We start from the raw sequence: 13,949 nt of genomic DNA on the forward strand, positions 1-13,949 counted from the left end.
AGGGATTAGAGTGTACTAAATTTTACACGTTATATAGGCTACACTAACGTGACGTTTAGGCGGTTTGGTTAACTATTACAGGTGATGTACGTTTTTTTCAAATGCGTTTTCTTCTCTCTGTTATACTGGGATAATATATCAAAAGGGGGAAGAAACATTTACAAATTATAGATGATATTTACCGCAAAATTTTGACCTATTGGTTAGTAATGTTTTGCAAGCTTTCGGCGTTTAAACCGAAACTTTTAAAGTATTGTACTATATACATAAATAGCATTTCAGTGACTCTATTCTCATTGTCCAGTCCAACTGATTAATTTTGTAAATGAACGAGTGACCTCGCAGGCAATGACTATATGAGATACGATAAATCTAAAATGTTAATTTAACACGTCTCAAAAGAAGAGGAACAGGAAAAAAAGCTATCTTTTTGCAGCAAGCATATTAAAAGGCTTACATAATAGCAATAATTTATCTAAAGGTAATATCATCACTAGCAATGATCGCATAATTAAAACTTTTACTAAATGCTTAAACAAAAGCTTAGTGTTTACATTTATCGTAAATTTCATAAAGCATTTTCAATGTTCAATCTGAAGATTCTCTGATTGGAAAGCTTCTGCCTTCTGGCTTCTGCTAAACAAAATGAACAACAGATTTTACCTTTAACCAGTCTTATAATGATGTTTACAAATGAATTATTATGGCAACGGTTTAAATTTAACTTATTAGATCAGATAACTGGTGTTTTTATAAGTTCTGATGATCAAAATTATTAGTTATCAAATTAACCAAGGTATTATATTTCATAAAACTTTATCATATACATAAGCGAAATGAGAGAAATCAACAATGCGTGTATCTAGAAGAATATTCCAGTATCTTTACAAAACAGCGATATAGATTCAGTAGGAAAACACTTTGTAAATTAGCCTAAAGTTATTTCAACTTCTGGTTAGTGTGCTCGGACTATCAATCATAGGGCTCATACTTTGTTTGCTGTTGCCACAAAAACACACTTTACTCTTTTGGGCTGTGGGTGCACTATAACAGTGAAGGTCGTACCCGACCATTAGGTCAAATAAGGATAGCCTAAGGGTGGGAAGTGGGTTTTTTCGACTCGCTACATTCCCCCTAGTCCATCAGCCGAAAATTATGAACGACTATGTGCAGATAGACCTTGTGTAGCTTTGCACAAATATTCTAATCAAACAACAGATATTTAAGCATCGATTGAACTGCAGTTAGTTATGTTTTCAGACTTTAACTCATGTCAAATAGAAATATGTTCAATATCTGTTGTTTGCACGAATATTCTAATCAAACAACAGATATTTAAGCATCCATTGAACTGCAGTTAGTTATTTTTTAGATTTTAACTCGTGTCAAATAGAAATATGTTCAATACCAGCAACAACATCATACTAGTAATCTGTATTGAATGTAATACAAATAATATTAACACAAAATATGAACAAGATGTTGTTGGTGTTTGTTGAATTTCGTGCAAAACTATTCGAGGACTACCTACGCTAGCCGTTTCTAATTTAGAAGTGATAGACTAGAAAGAAGACCGTCAGTAAACACCATCCACAGCAACCTTGTGGGCTATCGCAATCGAATAGTGAAGTGTAGACCCAAAGTGTGGATCGTGTTTGGATGATTGGGCGCGAACCACATATCCACAATCCATCATGGTAATCACAGGGCCACTCTCGGCGAGATGAGTAAGAAAGACTTATTTCCAGCAGTCTGCAGACTTAAAGTAAATTTTGTTTGGTTGAATGTCAAGATACGTGAAACCTGAATTTTTAAACATAGACATTTAGCATGTATTAATAATTTCCTGGTTACGGAAAAATTATTTTATCCCCTAAAAAGGTGCAACATATGAACAAACAAAATCAAAACAGGAACTTTCAGTAAACTCTTGTTGTTCTGAAGTTTTATGTGAATAGAAATTTCTACAAAGTATAAAAAATTGAGTAATACAGTAGTAAACACAGCACAGATGTTCCATTATGACGTTTATTTGTTATTTGAACTATTGATTTGTTTTTGTTGTTGTTTTTCTTAGTAAATACCCTTGTTTCTAGAGAAGAAACCAAAATAGTACAAACAATAAAAGTAGATTTCACAAAAAAGACGATCTTATATATATATATATATATGTACATAGATAAAAGCGGATCTAATACACAAGAAAGTTATATATAAACCATTGTTATCCTCACAATGTATTTTACTATAACGAATATATACATGCATATACATATACCGACAGAAAAAATATTTGACAACAATAACCGAGTAATACAACATAGAAAGCTTAAGTTAAATGTTTAATATTGTAATTTTCGAGCCACCACAAGTATTATGGTTCTCATCCGTGATATCAGTATGTATTTCAGAGCATATTAGTATCTAGATCATATGATGGAAACACCTATCAATTATATATCATCCAATCCTCCAAGACTTTTCTGAATAAGCAGACTATTTTAGCACGTAAAATATGTCCCCTCGTGAGAAATATTATTGTGATAATGAAGCTCGGTTATTTTGACCAGAATTATGTGTATTGTTCATGATATTGCATTGGCATGGGTTTTTGTAAGTCAGCTGATTTAATCAAATTGAATAGTTTCGACGAAAAATGACTTTAATAGACCTTTTTAGAATGTAAGGTAAAACCCATCGTCAAAAATAGTATGCCGATTTTATACTTATGTTTATTTTGGCCAGGATCGTGTGTGAGTACTTCTTGAACTTGCCTTGCTCTAGTTTTTTTTTTTAATAAAGAGACAGTAAAAATATAATGGCTATGGTTTTGTATTTTGTTTTTGTGTTTTCAGGCTGACTGCAACCCCACGTGATGCTGGTGCGAGAGAATGAAGCTAACAATCTACAAGTGCGGAAAGGTAAGAATAATTGTTATTTGTAAAATGATTTTCAGTAACAAGCATTTTCTTTATTGTCTTGCTCTATTAGTACTTTCAAAAAAGTCATTTATTTAATATTTTATATTAACATTTTCAATGCATTAATCGTTAGCAAATGTCATTAATGACATATTATATTCTATGATAAAAAAAACACACAATTAACTAAGCTGAAAGAAAATTTTGACGTCCAACATCAACGTCGTTTGTATGATGAAAATGATTTTTGCTGAATATTATATACTTGTACCGTTCTACAGTTGTAACTGATTGACTAATTGCTTTAAGAAACAAGATGGATAAGAATTCCGTGTTCACTAGTCAGATCTCTTCCTTCGCCAACTTTCTTTCGTGAAAGGGCCCTTACATCTCTAAGTGTGATGAAGGGAAAACAACATTATATAACTGACATAACCAATTTGAGAAATGCTATAGTCTTCAAAAAGAACAGAGAGAGGTCTTATCACCTACTGGGAAATATATTGTGTGGAAAGCAAAGAAATGCAGAAAAATAGACTTTCCAAATATCCACGTTATTTTGGGAATCATATGAAGAATTACAAGCTGTGAATGTGAATGCAGTCTTAGTGAACTTGATCTTTTAAAGATATACTTAAGATCTACCATAAACCATGAACAGTTGAATGGTCTTGGTCTGATGCATGTACATTATTCCAAAACAACAGACACAGACCGATAGAGATAGACACCTTCACCAGAAAGCATTCAAGGAGAATATTATTTGGATATATATTGAATTAACTTTGAAAACACTTCCTACAGATCAAATGGGAATTGGCAGCAGTATTATATTTACCTCTGTGGTTTGAATAACATAGATGTTGAAATAAGTTCTAAGTAAAAGAGATTTTAACAAACACATTATTAAGTAACGATAATATAGAACATCTATTAAATGGTTATAAGTATTCATAAAATAGTTAAATTGATCCTATTCAAAAAATTAATGCTCCAGAATGATACTTATCGCTTAAGAGAAACGCCAATTAATTTTTGAGACCACACCTAAAACATTTCTGGATCTGTTGCTGTGTGATATTAGAATATACCTTTCTATAACTTAAATTCCTGTAAGTCAAAATATGTACGTGTATCTAGATTTTAGTTTCAATCAGAAAACTATTACTTCTTAATAATGTATGATCAAAGGAAGCTACCTATATAGATAAAACTAAAATATAATACAGTAATTAATATATGTAATTCAATATCCTGGTCTAACAAAAAGTGTGCACACTGTAAGAAATTTATGTCGTAAATTAACACATACATTGTGTTATTTCATCATGTGTTCCTCAAACATAGACATATGTAAACTACACACAGTTGATTTTTCTAGTGATATAAACTCAAAGGTTGTATTGGGTTTTCCAAAAACGCAAATGACCTGCAATATTTATTTTAAATACATTTAAATTTATTTATGTGTTTATTTAAATACATTCTCATGACGAATTTCGGTATCAACAGTTGAATAAGTGGAAAATAATTCTCTTCGTCTCAGGTAATTAAAAATATATTTTCGCAATGTTTAACTATGCATTTGTATTATGGAATGCTTTTAATTTACTAATATTATTATGCTTCTGTAAATTGTATAAAATCGAACACAAATATTGCGTGTCAATCAAAACGTTTGTGTCATGTTTTGTTAGGCTACAATTGTTATATTGTTTTTAACTTGAATTGGTTTTGTAGCCTTTCAACATCAGACTTAAACATCACTGGACACAAGTCATATTGTTTTTAACACAATTTATTTTACAATGCAATATCATAAAACAAAACTCATAACGATTAAAATGTATTGAGTGTGTGTGTGTGTGTGTGTTTTCATAACAAAGTCACTTTGTACTATCTGCTGTGTCCACCAAGGGGAATCGAACCCCTGACTTTAGTGTTGTAAATCTGTAAACTTACAGCTATCTCACCGGAGAAAAAAATTAATTGAATAATCAGTTGAGTGCCATTGATTAGGTCAGGATTAAAAGACTTAAAAACAAGATGCATGACAGTTTCTATTACTCAATCTTCTAAACCATCAGACTTTGGTAATAATCTGAATTGTGCATTTATATTATATGAACACTTTACACAACTCAGAGAACAATTAACTGCCGTGGACCTCTGAACTGGGATATCCAGATCTCTACCAATACATCAGTCACAGCCCCGGAGTGTTGGTTTAAAGTAGGGCTTTTGAAGTCAACAGGAATTTTATGTTTAATAGCAAGTTTTCTCCATGCGTTAATTATTTTGGAACTGATTTCAGGGATAAATGGTAAACTGCTGTGTAATGTTGTGTTGTTGTTTGATATTTTAATGTCAATTTTGTTTGTGAATTGAGTTTGAGGTTTTTGTTCTGCTGGTTGTATGGAAATTTTTCGACAATAGTTGGTGAACATTTCTTGGTGTGAATGAAGGTATGCTTTATAAAGCTGTTTTCTTCATCTATGTAGTTAGGTTTTTTGTTTGGATTCATGGGCGGAATTTCAAGTCTCTACATTCTCTGGAATTTCGCCCATGAATCCAAACATAAGTCCAATGTCCAGAAAAGTATTTCTCCTAGACTCTACAATTTTCTCAAAGAACCTTCTCTTTACAGTGAGTAACTCATCTCTTTCTCTTCATCATAAGTCCTTTGAGTTGTGGAAAATGTCATTTCTGTAATAATAAAGCCTTTTAGGAATAAAGATCAACATACACATCAGCAGAAGACAAAACAAAATGACATTCTGTATTTATAGCACCAAATTTTCTTTTATTCAGTCTGTGGTATATTCAGTAGAAGAATCGTTTTTCACTTATGAAACACGTCCGTATTTCTTTTTTTTTTAGTGGAAAACTGAAATATTTCTCTTCTCAAAGATGGTTACAGAGTTAGCTTTAAACATATGCAACACTAGAATATGTTAACAAAAGTAAAAACATTTTCATACACAAAAGAGAAGAGCTTCATAGCTTAAGATGCAGAAAGAAATACGTGAAAAAACTTTTCAAAGAAGATAAACAATCATCGAAAAACACAAGAACGATATATGATTGGCTGTTTTAATACCTTGGCTGTAACCACTCACGCGTGATAGTGCTTAGAATGCCATCACTTGAAATAAAACTCTTCCTCTTCGACTTCAAAATAACAACAAAATGCATTACAAGGAAGCATTTAAGATTAAAAGGGTCAAGTTGAACGAAATTAAGATTAAAAAGGTCAGGCTGAACGAAATTAAGATTAAAAAGCTCAGGCTGAACGAAATCAAAAGTAGCTGACTGACAAATAATATTCAGGCTAGATTTCAAACATTAATTGTGCAGAGGCTCTATAGAACGATCTAGCATCACTATGATTGTTCAAGATCTTGAGATAAATAGGTAACACAAGTAAGTCAAGTAAAGGCATACATTGTGTTTTATATGTCCATTTGTTTATACGTACAGTACAGGCTCAACAAGCAGTAGACAGAATAAAACTGCAAGTCGAACTGTAATATTGGACGAATGTGTAAAAATAAAATATATTATTCTTGGCGGTTGATGTGCAACAGATAGTGCAGATAGATTAATGGGTGAGATAAAACTTGATTAGGATCAGTTAATAAAAGGATTCAAAAGAGAATTGTTTTAGGTCTTGTAGCGACACATTAATTCCAAACATACCTCTTTTCATTATTATATAACTGAAAAACAGTATGTTTATAATCTATAATTTTCAAATATTTGATTATTGAAAAATGTTTTCACCTTTTAGATATTTTTTAAACTTCTAATAGTTTCGTTACTGCTGACTGTATTTATTCCAATTAAAAACTTCTATATATATATATACATGTAAATTAAATATGTTTTGTAAAAACGAAAAGTTTTTATACACATGTATAAATAAATCTGTGTGTGATCGGCAAATAATCGGGAAATGACTGAAGGAGCTAATCTAACATATACGAGAACAAAGAAAAGATGTAATTATTCAATTCAATACAACTTTTACTGGCTTACACTAGTAGAAGAGGTGACAATTAAATAGTTCACCTGTTTAAGATGCCATGTTTTTAATTACCTCTTTTTTAATATATTGTAGACGGGTCTATTTTTGTTCATTCAATCCTACGTTCTCACTTACTTAAAATTGCTGTATTGTTTTCAATAAAGATCATCATTTTAATTAGTATAAAGCTACAAAAAGTCACGATTGATAAACACTAGCTGTAATTTTCACTACATGTAAAATAAATTCAAGCGATATTGAATACCAAACGATCCATGTTTTTACTTGTAAAATATCCAAAAACACCAGACCCAAAGAATGATTGCAGATGTTTTTTTTTTTATTATTACAACTCTATTAGATAACTCTAATCTCATAAAATTAAAACTGGAGCCAAATACAGCCATTAACCGTGCTTGCTTTGGTCTTCATTTCATTGCTGCGTGGAAATTTACAGAATCCATGTCAATCAATGTGCTACCATTTTTGGTGGAGTGTACCGAAATTATATTTTCTGACGTACTATGACATATAGTTCATCGAGTTCGTCTAGCACATTTAAAAAATTCTGAGATTTATAAAACTTAACAACAACACAAGACTAAGAGAGTATGTGCTACTTGAGTAGTACAAGCTCAATTGACCTACACTAGGGGGTTATAGTTGAAGTTATAGTGTGATTTTAAGAATAAACATAGCCTATTGAATATGAATTTTATTTTAAGTACTTCTGATGTGTCCAGTTGAAAACATTTACCTCTCATCTCTTTTATCGTGTTTGAAAAATCAAGAGAATGTCTCCTAATATCTCCCTTAAACTAATCTTTGGAAATGAAAATTAGCTGAAGCAATTCAATCCATTGAAACATGTACTGTTTTACACTACACTAGTACAAATTCCATTGAATCTATCTTCCTGTTGCAAGGATGTTTAACATGCTCTGGATACATAATTCTGAGAATAGTTTCTAATAGTACTTGGGATTTTAACATATTTTCAGTATCTTAAAATCTTCACGAGATTTATTGTTTTAATTTCTTAACATAATGATATTATTTTAATGTTGACATTTGAGTACTGTATCCCTCGAATAATGTGCAAGTTTTCATACATATATGAAAGATTGAATAGTGGGGCTTGCACTTTAACCCTATAAGGTACTCATGGGCTACTCTTGCAAGATTTAATAATGAGATTTGCACTTCAACCCCATAAAGTACTCATGGGCTACTCTTGTAAGATTAAATAGTGGGATTTGCACTTCAACTCCATAAAGCACTCATGGGCTACTCTAGTATGATTGAATAGTGGGATTTACACTTCAACCCCATAAAGTACTCATGGCCCCAAAGTACGGAGTGCTTTTTTGCGGCAACAATTCACGAAACAAAATCTTCAGATTCAACGTCCGGACACATCCACCAGAAAAAATAAAAAGAAGGTTAAAATATTTTGGCCAAATGTGCAGTTCATGGTAGTTTCAGTTAGTTAGTTATATAATAATTTGTCTTCAAGATCATCACTATCCCATTTTTGATATAAACTATAAAAATATTTTCACGTAAGCCATTTTTCAGAAGAACATAAACATGTTAACATTTCTAAGGTGTCTCATCACGAGTTTCGTCTGTTACTGTCTAATTAAACGTGTGAAATGTAAAAATTGAGTTTCTTCAGATTTTTATGCCAAACTTATAAGAAAACTCAAATGATGAATAAAAAAAGGCAATAGAATATCACAACCTGCTATTTTTATCTGACTTATAATCAAGTAACTGGAAATTAATGTGGGTTAAATTCTGACTCTTAACATCATACGTTCAATACTAGGTAATCTGACATGTGTGGTTGTAGTTTCAGATCCAAGTCAATTAGTGACAAACATTTGGAGGACAGAATGCTACGAAATTATGAAAAAAAAATTGCTTTCCATTTTGTCAAGGAAAAGAATGGTAGGTTCATGATATACCAGTTTTATCAAACATCACTTAAACATTGTATAACTACATTAATAGCAGCTACAAGTTATTAATCACATCTAGAAAGAAAATGTATAAAATGATAGAAAACCCCAAAGTTCAAATATCAAAGTTTCAAAATGTTGGCTTTTTTAAGACTAGTTAATTTAATTGTTATCAGAACGCTATTCATCTTTCATCGGTTTGTTACCAACCTTTAATGATTATAGGTGTATGTTAGTTTTGGCTGGGATTGAATTGCTATGTTCGAGTCTTTTAATATGGAACGGATAGATGATTGTCAGATGCCTTAGGTAATAATAATAATAACTTGGTATCTTATCACAAGCATACAATTAATTAAGCTGGAATGAATATTGTGTTGTAAGGTCTACAGTGTAACAGAAGAGTTGGATAAACTTCACTTTAAACAGAAATAATAACAGTTATTTCTCTCAAAATGAACACAATAACAACAATTTCTAGTTTTACTTGTTAAATAGGGAGTTGACAGTTTCTTAAAGTTTCGCATTTACATTATTTTCTAAATCTAAACAATATTTTAGTGCTAAACCAGTAGCATTTATAACAAGCTACTTAATTAGATAGAATTTTCCCTACACGAAAACTCTTTTCACCTTAATGTTGTTTATTTCTGGTACATATTACAAACAATATTTTTAGATTTTATATAACATTCTCGAGTGTTAATATTTCTTTTTGCTTTCTTGGAAAAATCCTTAACTATTACTCTACAATAAGAATTATGTATGAGTTAAAGTTGCAACACAAAAACATAAATACATAAAAAACATTAACATTTATATTACAGAGCATATTTTAAGATCTACACCAAAATAAATATAAAACAAAATATTCACATATTACTGTATAACCCTCTTCTGTCTTAACAACTGCGAGATCACAACTCAGTCATTACGAAGTTATCATCCATTGCACACAACCACAAGTTGGAGGAGTTTCCATGGGTAGTTTTCATCATAAAAAGCAATATCACTAAGTTCACTAGAATCTTAATCTGATTGGTTAGAAATTAAGAAATATGTTCAGAACATACTATTTCTGTTTAAATAATCCTTATTTGGTTTGGCCACTTTCGGAACTAACAACTGGGATGTCTTGTGATCGTGCTTCCTGTAATGTCAGTCACGATGGACAAACGTTGGCTATAGGGTCTTTCAACTATGGTATATCATTCTTAAACTATTGAGTAGAACTCATTCGATCGTCAATCAGTTTCGAATATATACTTTTCTATGTTTTCTGGTTTTCAACCATGCCATAACACAACCGTAAAGCCTAGATTAGTCGGTGTTAACATTGTATCGTTTCTTCCTCTTGTCACTGACTTATGCCAGCTTGTCAATAATGAAATAATAGACATTCTTAGTAATATCTATCAATTTAATAAAAGTATGAATAGTTGAAAATGGGATTAAAAAGATATACACACATAATTACATAGTTTTGCCATCTTCAACGTGGTGTCATTTGGTATTGTATTTATTTCTATTTTTTACCTAGTAGTTTAAAGAAATAAATCGTAACAAATTACATTAACAACTATAATTAGTAGGTTGCTTAAAATATTGTAACTAAAAGTTTTGAAGTTACTTTCATTGACCTTAGACCTGTTGGTCAAGACATTTATGCAGCAGGTAGTGTTACGACAATGATGGCAAGATGTTTTACTGTGTTATGTTCTTTTTAAATACTGTTTATTTAAATTTAATTTTTTAAACCTTTAAGTATGCAGGATATATTTGTTACTGTTTGCAATGTTTACACGTATTTAGGATTTGCAGGACCTGTAAACGTTTTCTAATTTGATAGCATCTCTTTGAAACTAAAGTTTATGGAAGACAATTATATTTACTTGATGAAGATTTATGTTATCCGTTATTAACACTTCAAATGATTTCTTTCAACTATCATCATCATGCATCATAAACATTTTTCTATTAGATGTAATGAGGATAAGACAGTCTGAGATAACGTGTCATGATAATACAGCAAGAACACACTTAATTTGTCTTTTGAATTTGGCTGGATAATCTTACAGACCAAATACTTGATCAACAAATTCTCAGAATTCTTTCCTGTTGTAATTTTGTCTTATTTTATATTTTTATATCTATTTGCCAATATTCACTTCGGATTCAACATAAATGAAACTCACACACACATAAAACAACTAAACAAGAGTAAGTAAATCTCCTCGAATGCATCTTTTCTTTTTGGTCGAAGATAGTCTTAAAGGGAGAGAATAGGCAGATTTCTGTCACATCTGCAGTTTTAGTCAATAACATACTTTATTCTAATTCACTGGAACAACTGCAGAGGGAGACTTAATGCTCAGTATTCATATAACGAAGGGTTTTACATAGTTTCTTAAAGATTGATTAAGCTATATACAATTATGCAGGTTGGAGAGCAAATATTCGTTATTTGCAGACTTGTCTTCACTTTATTAACATTGGTTGTTTTCTTTTTCCATGGTCCTCATTCTTCTGATTTAATAAGTTTTTCATTGCGTCATACTTTACCATGTTATGTCTGTTACTGATTACGACTGAACAGTTTGTGAAATTAGCAATATTTACAGCAAATATTTCAAGCAGATTTTCTGAGCTGTCTCGATAATCTTAATGGATTTTCGCTCCGTAAGAAATTGCCTTGTTTTCTAAAAGTTGTGATTCTACTTTCTTTCATGCGAATCCACATATCCAGATTCTGAATATCATCATGCCGGTGAATCCATTGCCTCTCAAGCAGTTCTAGAAAGGACGAACGAAAATGACATCCAATATTCTCAGCAAGTTCTGCGAGAGTTTTCCTTTCACATTCTCTACTCCTAATCATAGCTATCGAGTTACTAGAAACAGAATGGAAAGAGTATACCAAGAACTTATAGATATTCTATTTAATTGATTATGGTTGTTATTTGGTATTTTCACTTGTGGAGAAAACGTTTCGTTGTTTATTACTCTAGCTATTCATATGGATTAAAAGAGCTTTTTAAAAATATTTACTATCACAATATATTAGTTTAGTTAATATTTGTGTAGAAAGAAGTGTTCTCTGCCGCTTGAGAGCAAGTGTCAAACCTTAATATGTTTCTGAGTATGGCTGTGGGAAAAGGGCAGTCAGTATGGACCATGATGGTTCATGTATCACGAAGTAAGGACTGTAGTACACCTTTACTGTTATTCCAGTGTACTAGTATGGAGATATTTAGATACCTGATTCAAAGATGCACACGATCTTCTAAATTATTCACTATTTTCTGGTCTATTACATTAGGGTTAGCCTAGTAATTCACACCAGCCTGTGTCTTAACTTTCTGATGTTCACATATATTTGTTATTTGATATTTGCAAGTCTTCCATCAGCTGCTTCAACTACAGCAGTCTGTAAATTGTCTTGAATGACAGCAATCTTGGCATCCACCATATCTTCTACAGTTACATATATTTATTTTGATTGATTATCTTACATGAGCCCGTTTTTTTTTCCTTAGCCAGCTATTCTCATTCCTCATTTCCTGTCACACCCTTCCAGAGTCTTATATCAGTTTCACATTCTTTGTTCTATGAACTAAACTTCCTGTAACCTTATCTTGATGTTGCTTCTAGTTTTTATTCCATGATATTTCTAACTAACGTAACTTGTTTACACACACACAAAAACTACTGTTACATTTTAGTAGAAATTTAAGCATTAACAATATCTGAGCGTCGAAATCTGTAGTTTAATTCAATAACATATCTATTACTCTGTCAAATACTAATGTAATATTTTAGCAGTCCCTTCACTCTTCAATGACCTTTTTATAACCTAAAGGTCATTTGTATAACATTTATAGCATTGCCATTCTTGTCAAGCGTTATTCCTGCTTTTGCAATGATAAACTGTAAACAATATGATAATTGCTTTAATTTCTCAAATATAATAATTCCATTATTTTGTTTAATTACTTTGTTTAACCAATGTATTTAAAACAAAAGTAGACCGTCCTTTATGCTCTAAGGGTATACTATAATTTTTCTTTACAAACAAAATATCAGTTAGACACTTCACAATATATATATGTATAGGAAATTGTTTAAAAATATTTATGATATTTTTGATTATTTCACACAATTTGAAGTGCTCAACTCACAAATTTTGAAACAAAAGTTAAAATGCATTGAAATAGATTTGACGAACTTAACTGTACTCTACCGCCATACAAGTTAAACCCCCTTTGCTGGTCAGATTTCTTAAATTATTATGTAAATACTAGCTCGTATCTCATTTTTGTTTGTTTTTTATATTCTGATACCATAAAAGGTCTGTTATTTTGAAAATAGTTTTAAAGTATTTTTTTTTAGGTTTGTCGTGCTTTTGAGATCTAAAACCCAACCACGTCAATTTAGAAGTATCTGTATATATATATATATTCATTTCTGCTGCCTTTCTTTTTGATTAAGATAATTCATGGTATCACTCATTATTATATGATCTGTTACAGATAATAATGAAGAATAGCAATCTTAGATATCGGAACAGCTTTGATCAGTTGAACTATTCTGCAAATAAAATGGTGTTCGATCTATGAAATGAACCTAGCGCAATTATTTACTTGAAGGAATCGAGCCTTGCAATGTCTGGTATTCTTTTAAAACTGCATATTTTTTACCGAAAATGTAAAAAGCCTAGTTTACAAAATTTGACACAGATTCTGTGATAGGTGTTAATAAGTCCAACTTTTCTAAATACTCCTAATTTTTCCATGCAGTTTCATTTATGAATTGACATCCTAAATCCAAACGAAAAGTTTGTAATACTTCGCATTTCTTTAAATAACTAACTATTATAACATGCCCACGAGATAGTCACACGTGAAGTTAATTAAGTGATAATATGAAATATGGCTTATTTTTATAATTTTGACATGTTTTATGAGTTTAGACTACAAGGTTCAATATTATTTTCGACAGCATGGAAAATATTCAAAGAGCAAATTCAATATTAATCAA

This window comes from Limulus polyphemus, unplaced genomic scaffold (assembly GCF_000517525.1).
Source record: "Limulus polyphemus unplaced genomic scaffold, Limulus_polyphemus-2.1.2 Scaffold359, whole genome shotgun sequence".
NCBI lineage: Eukaryota > Metazoa > Arthropoda > Merostomata > Xiphosura > Limulidae > Limulus > Limulus polyphemus.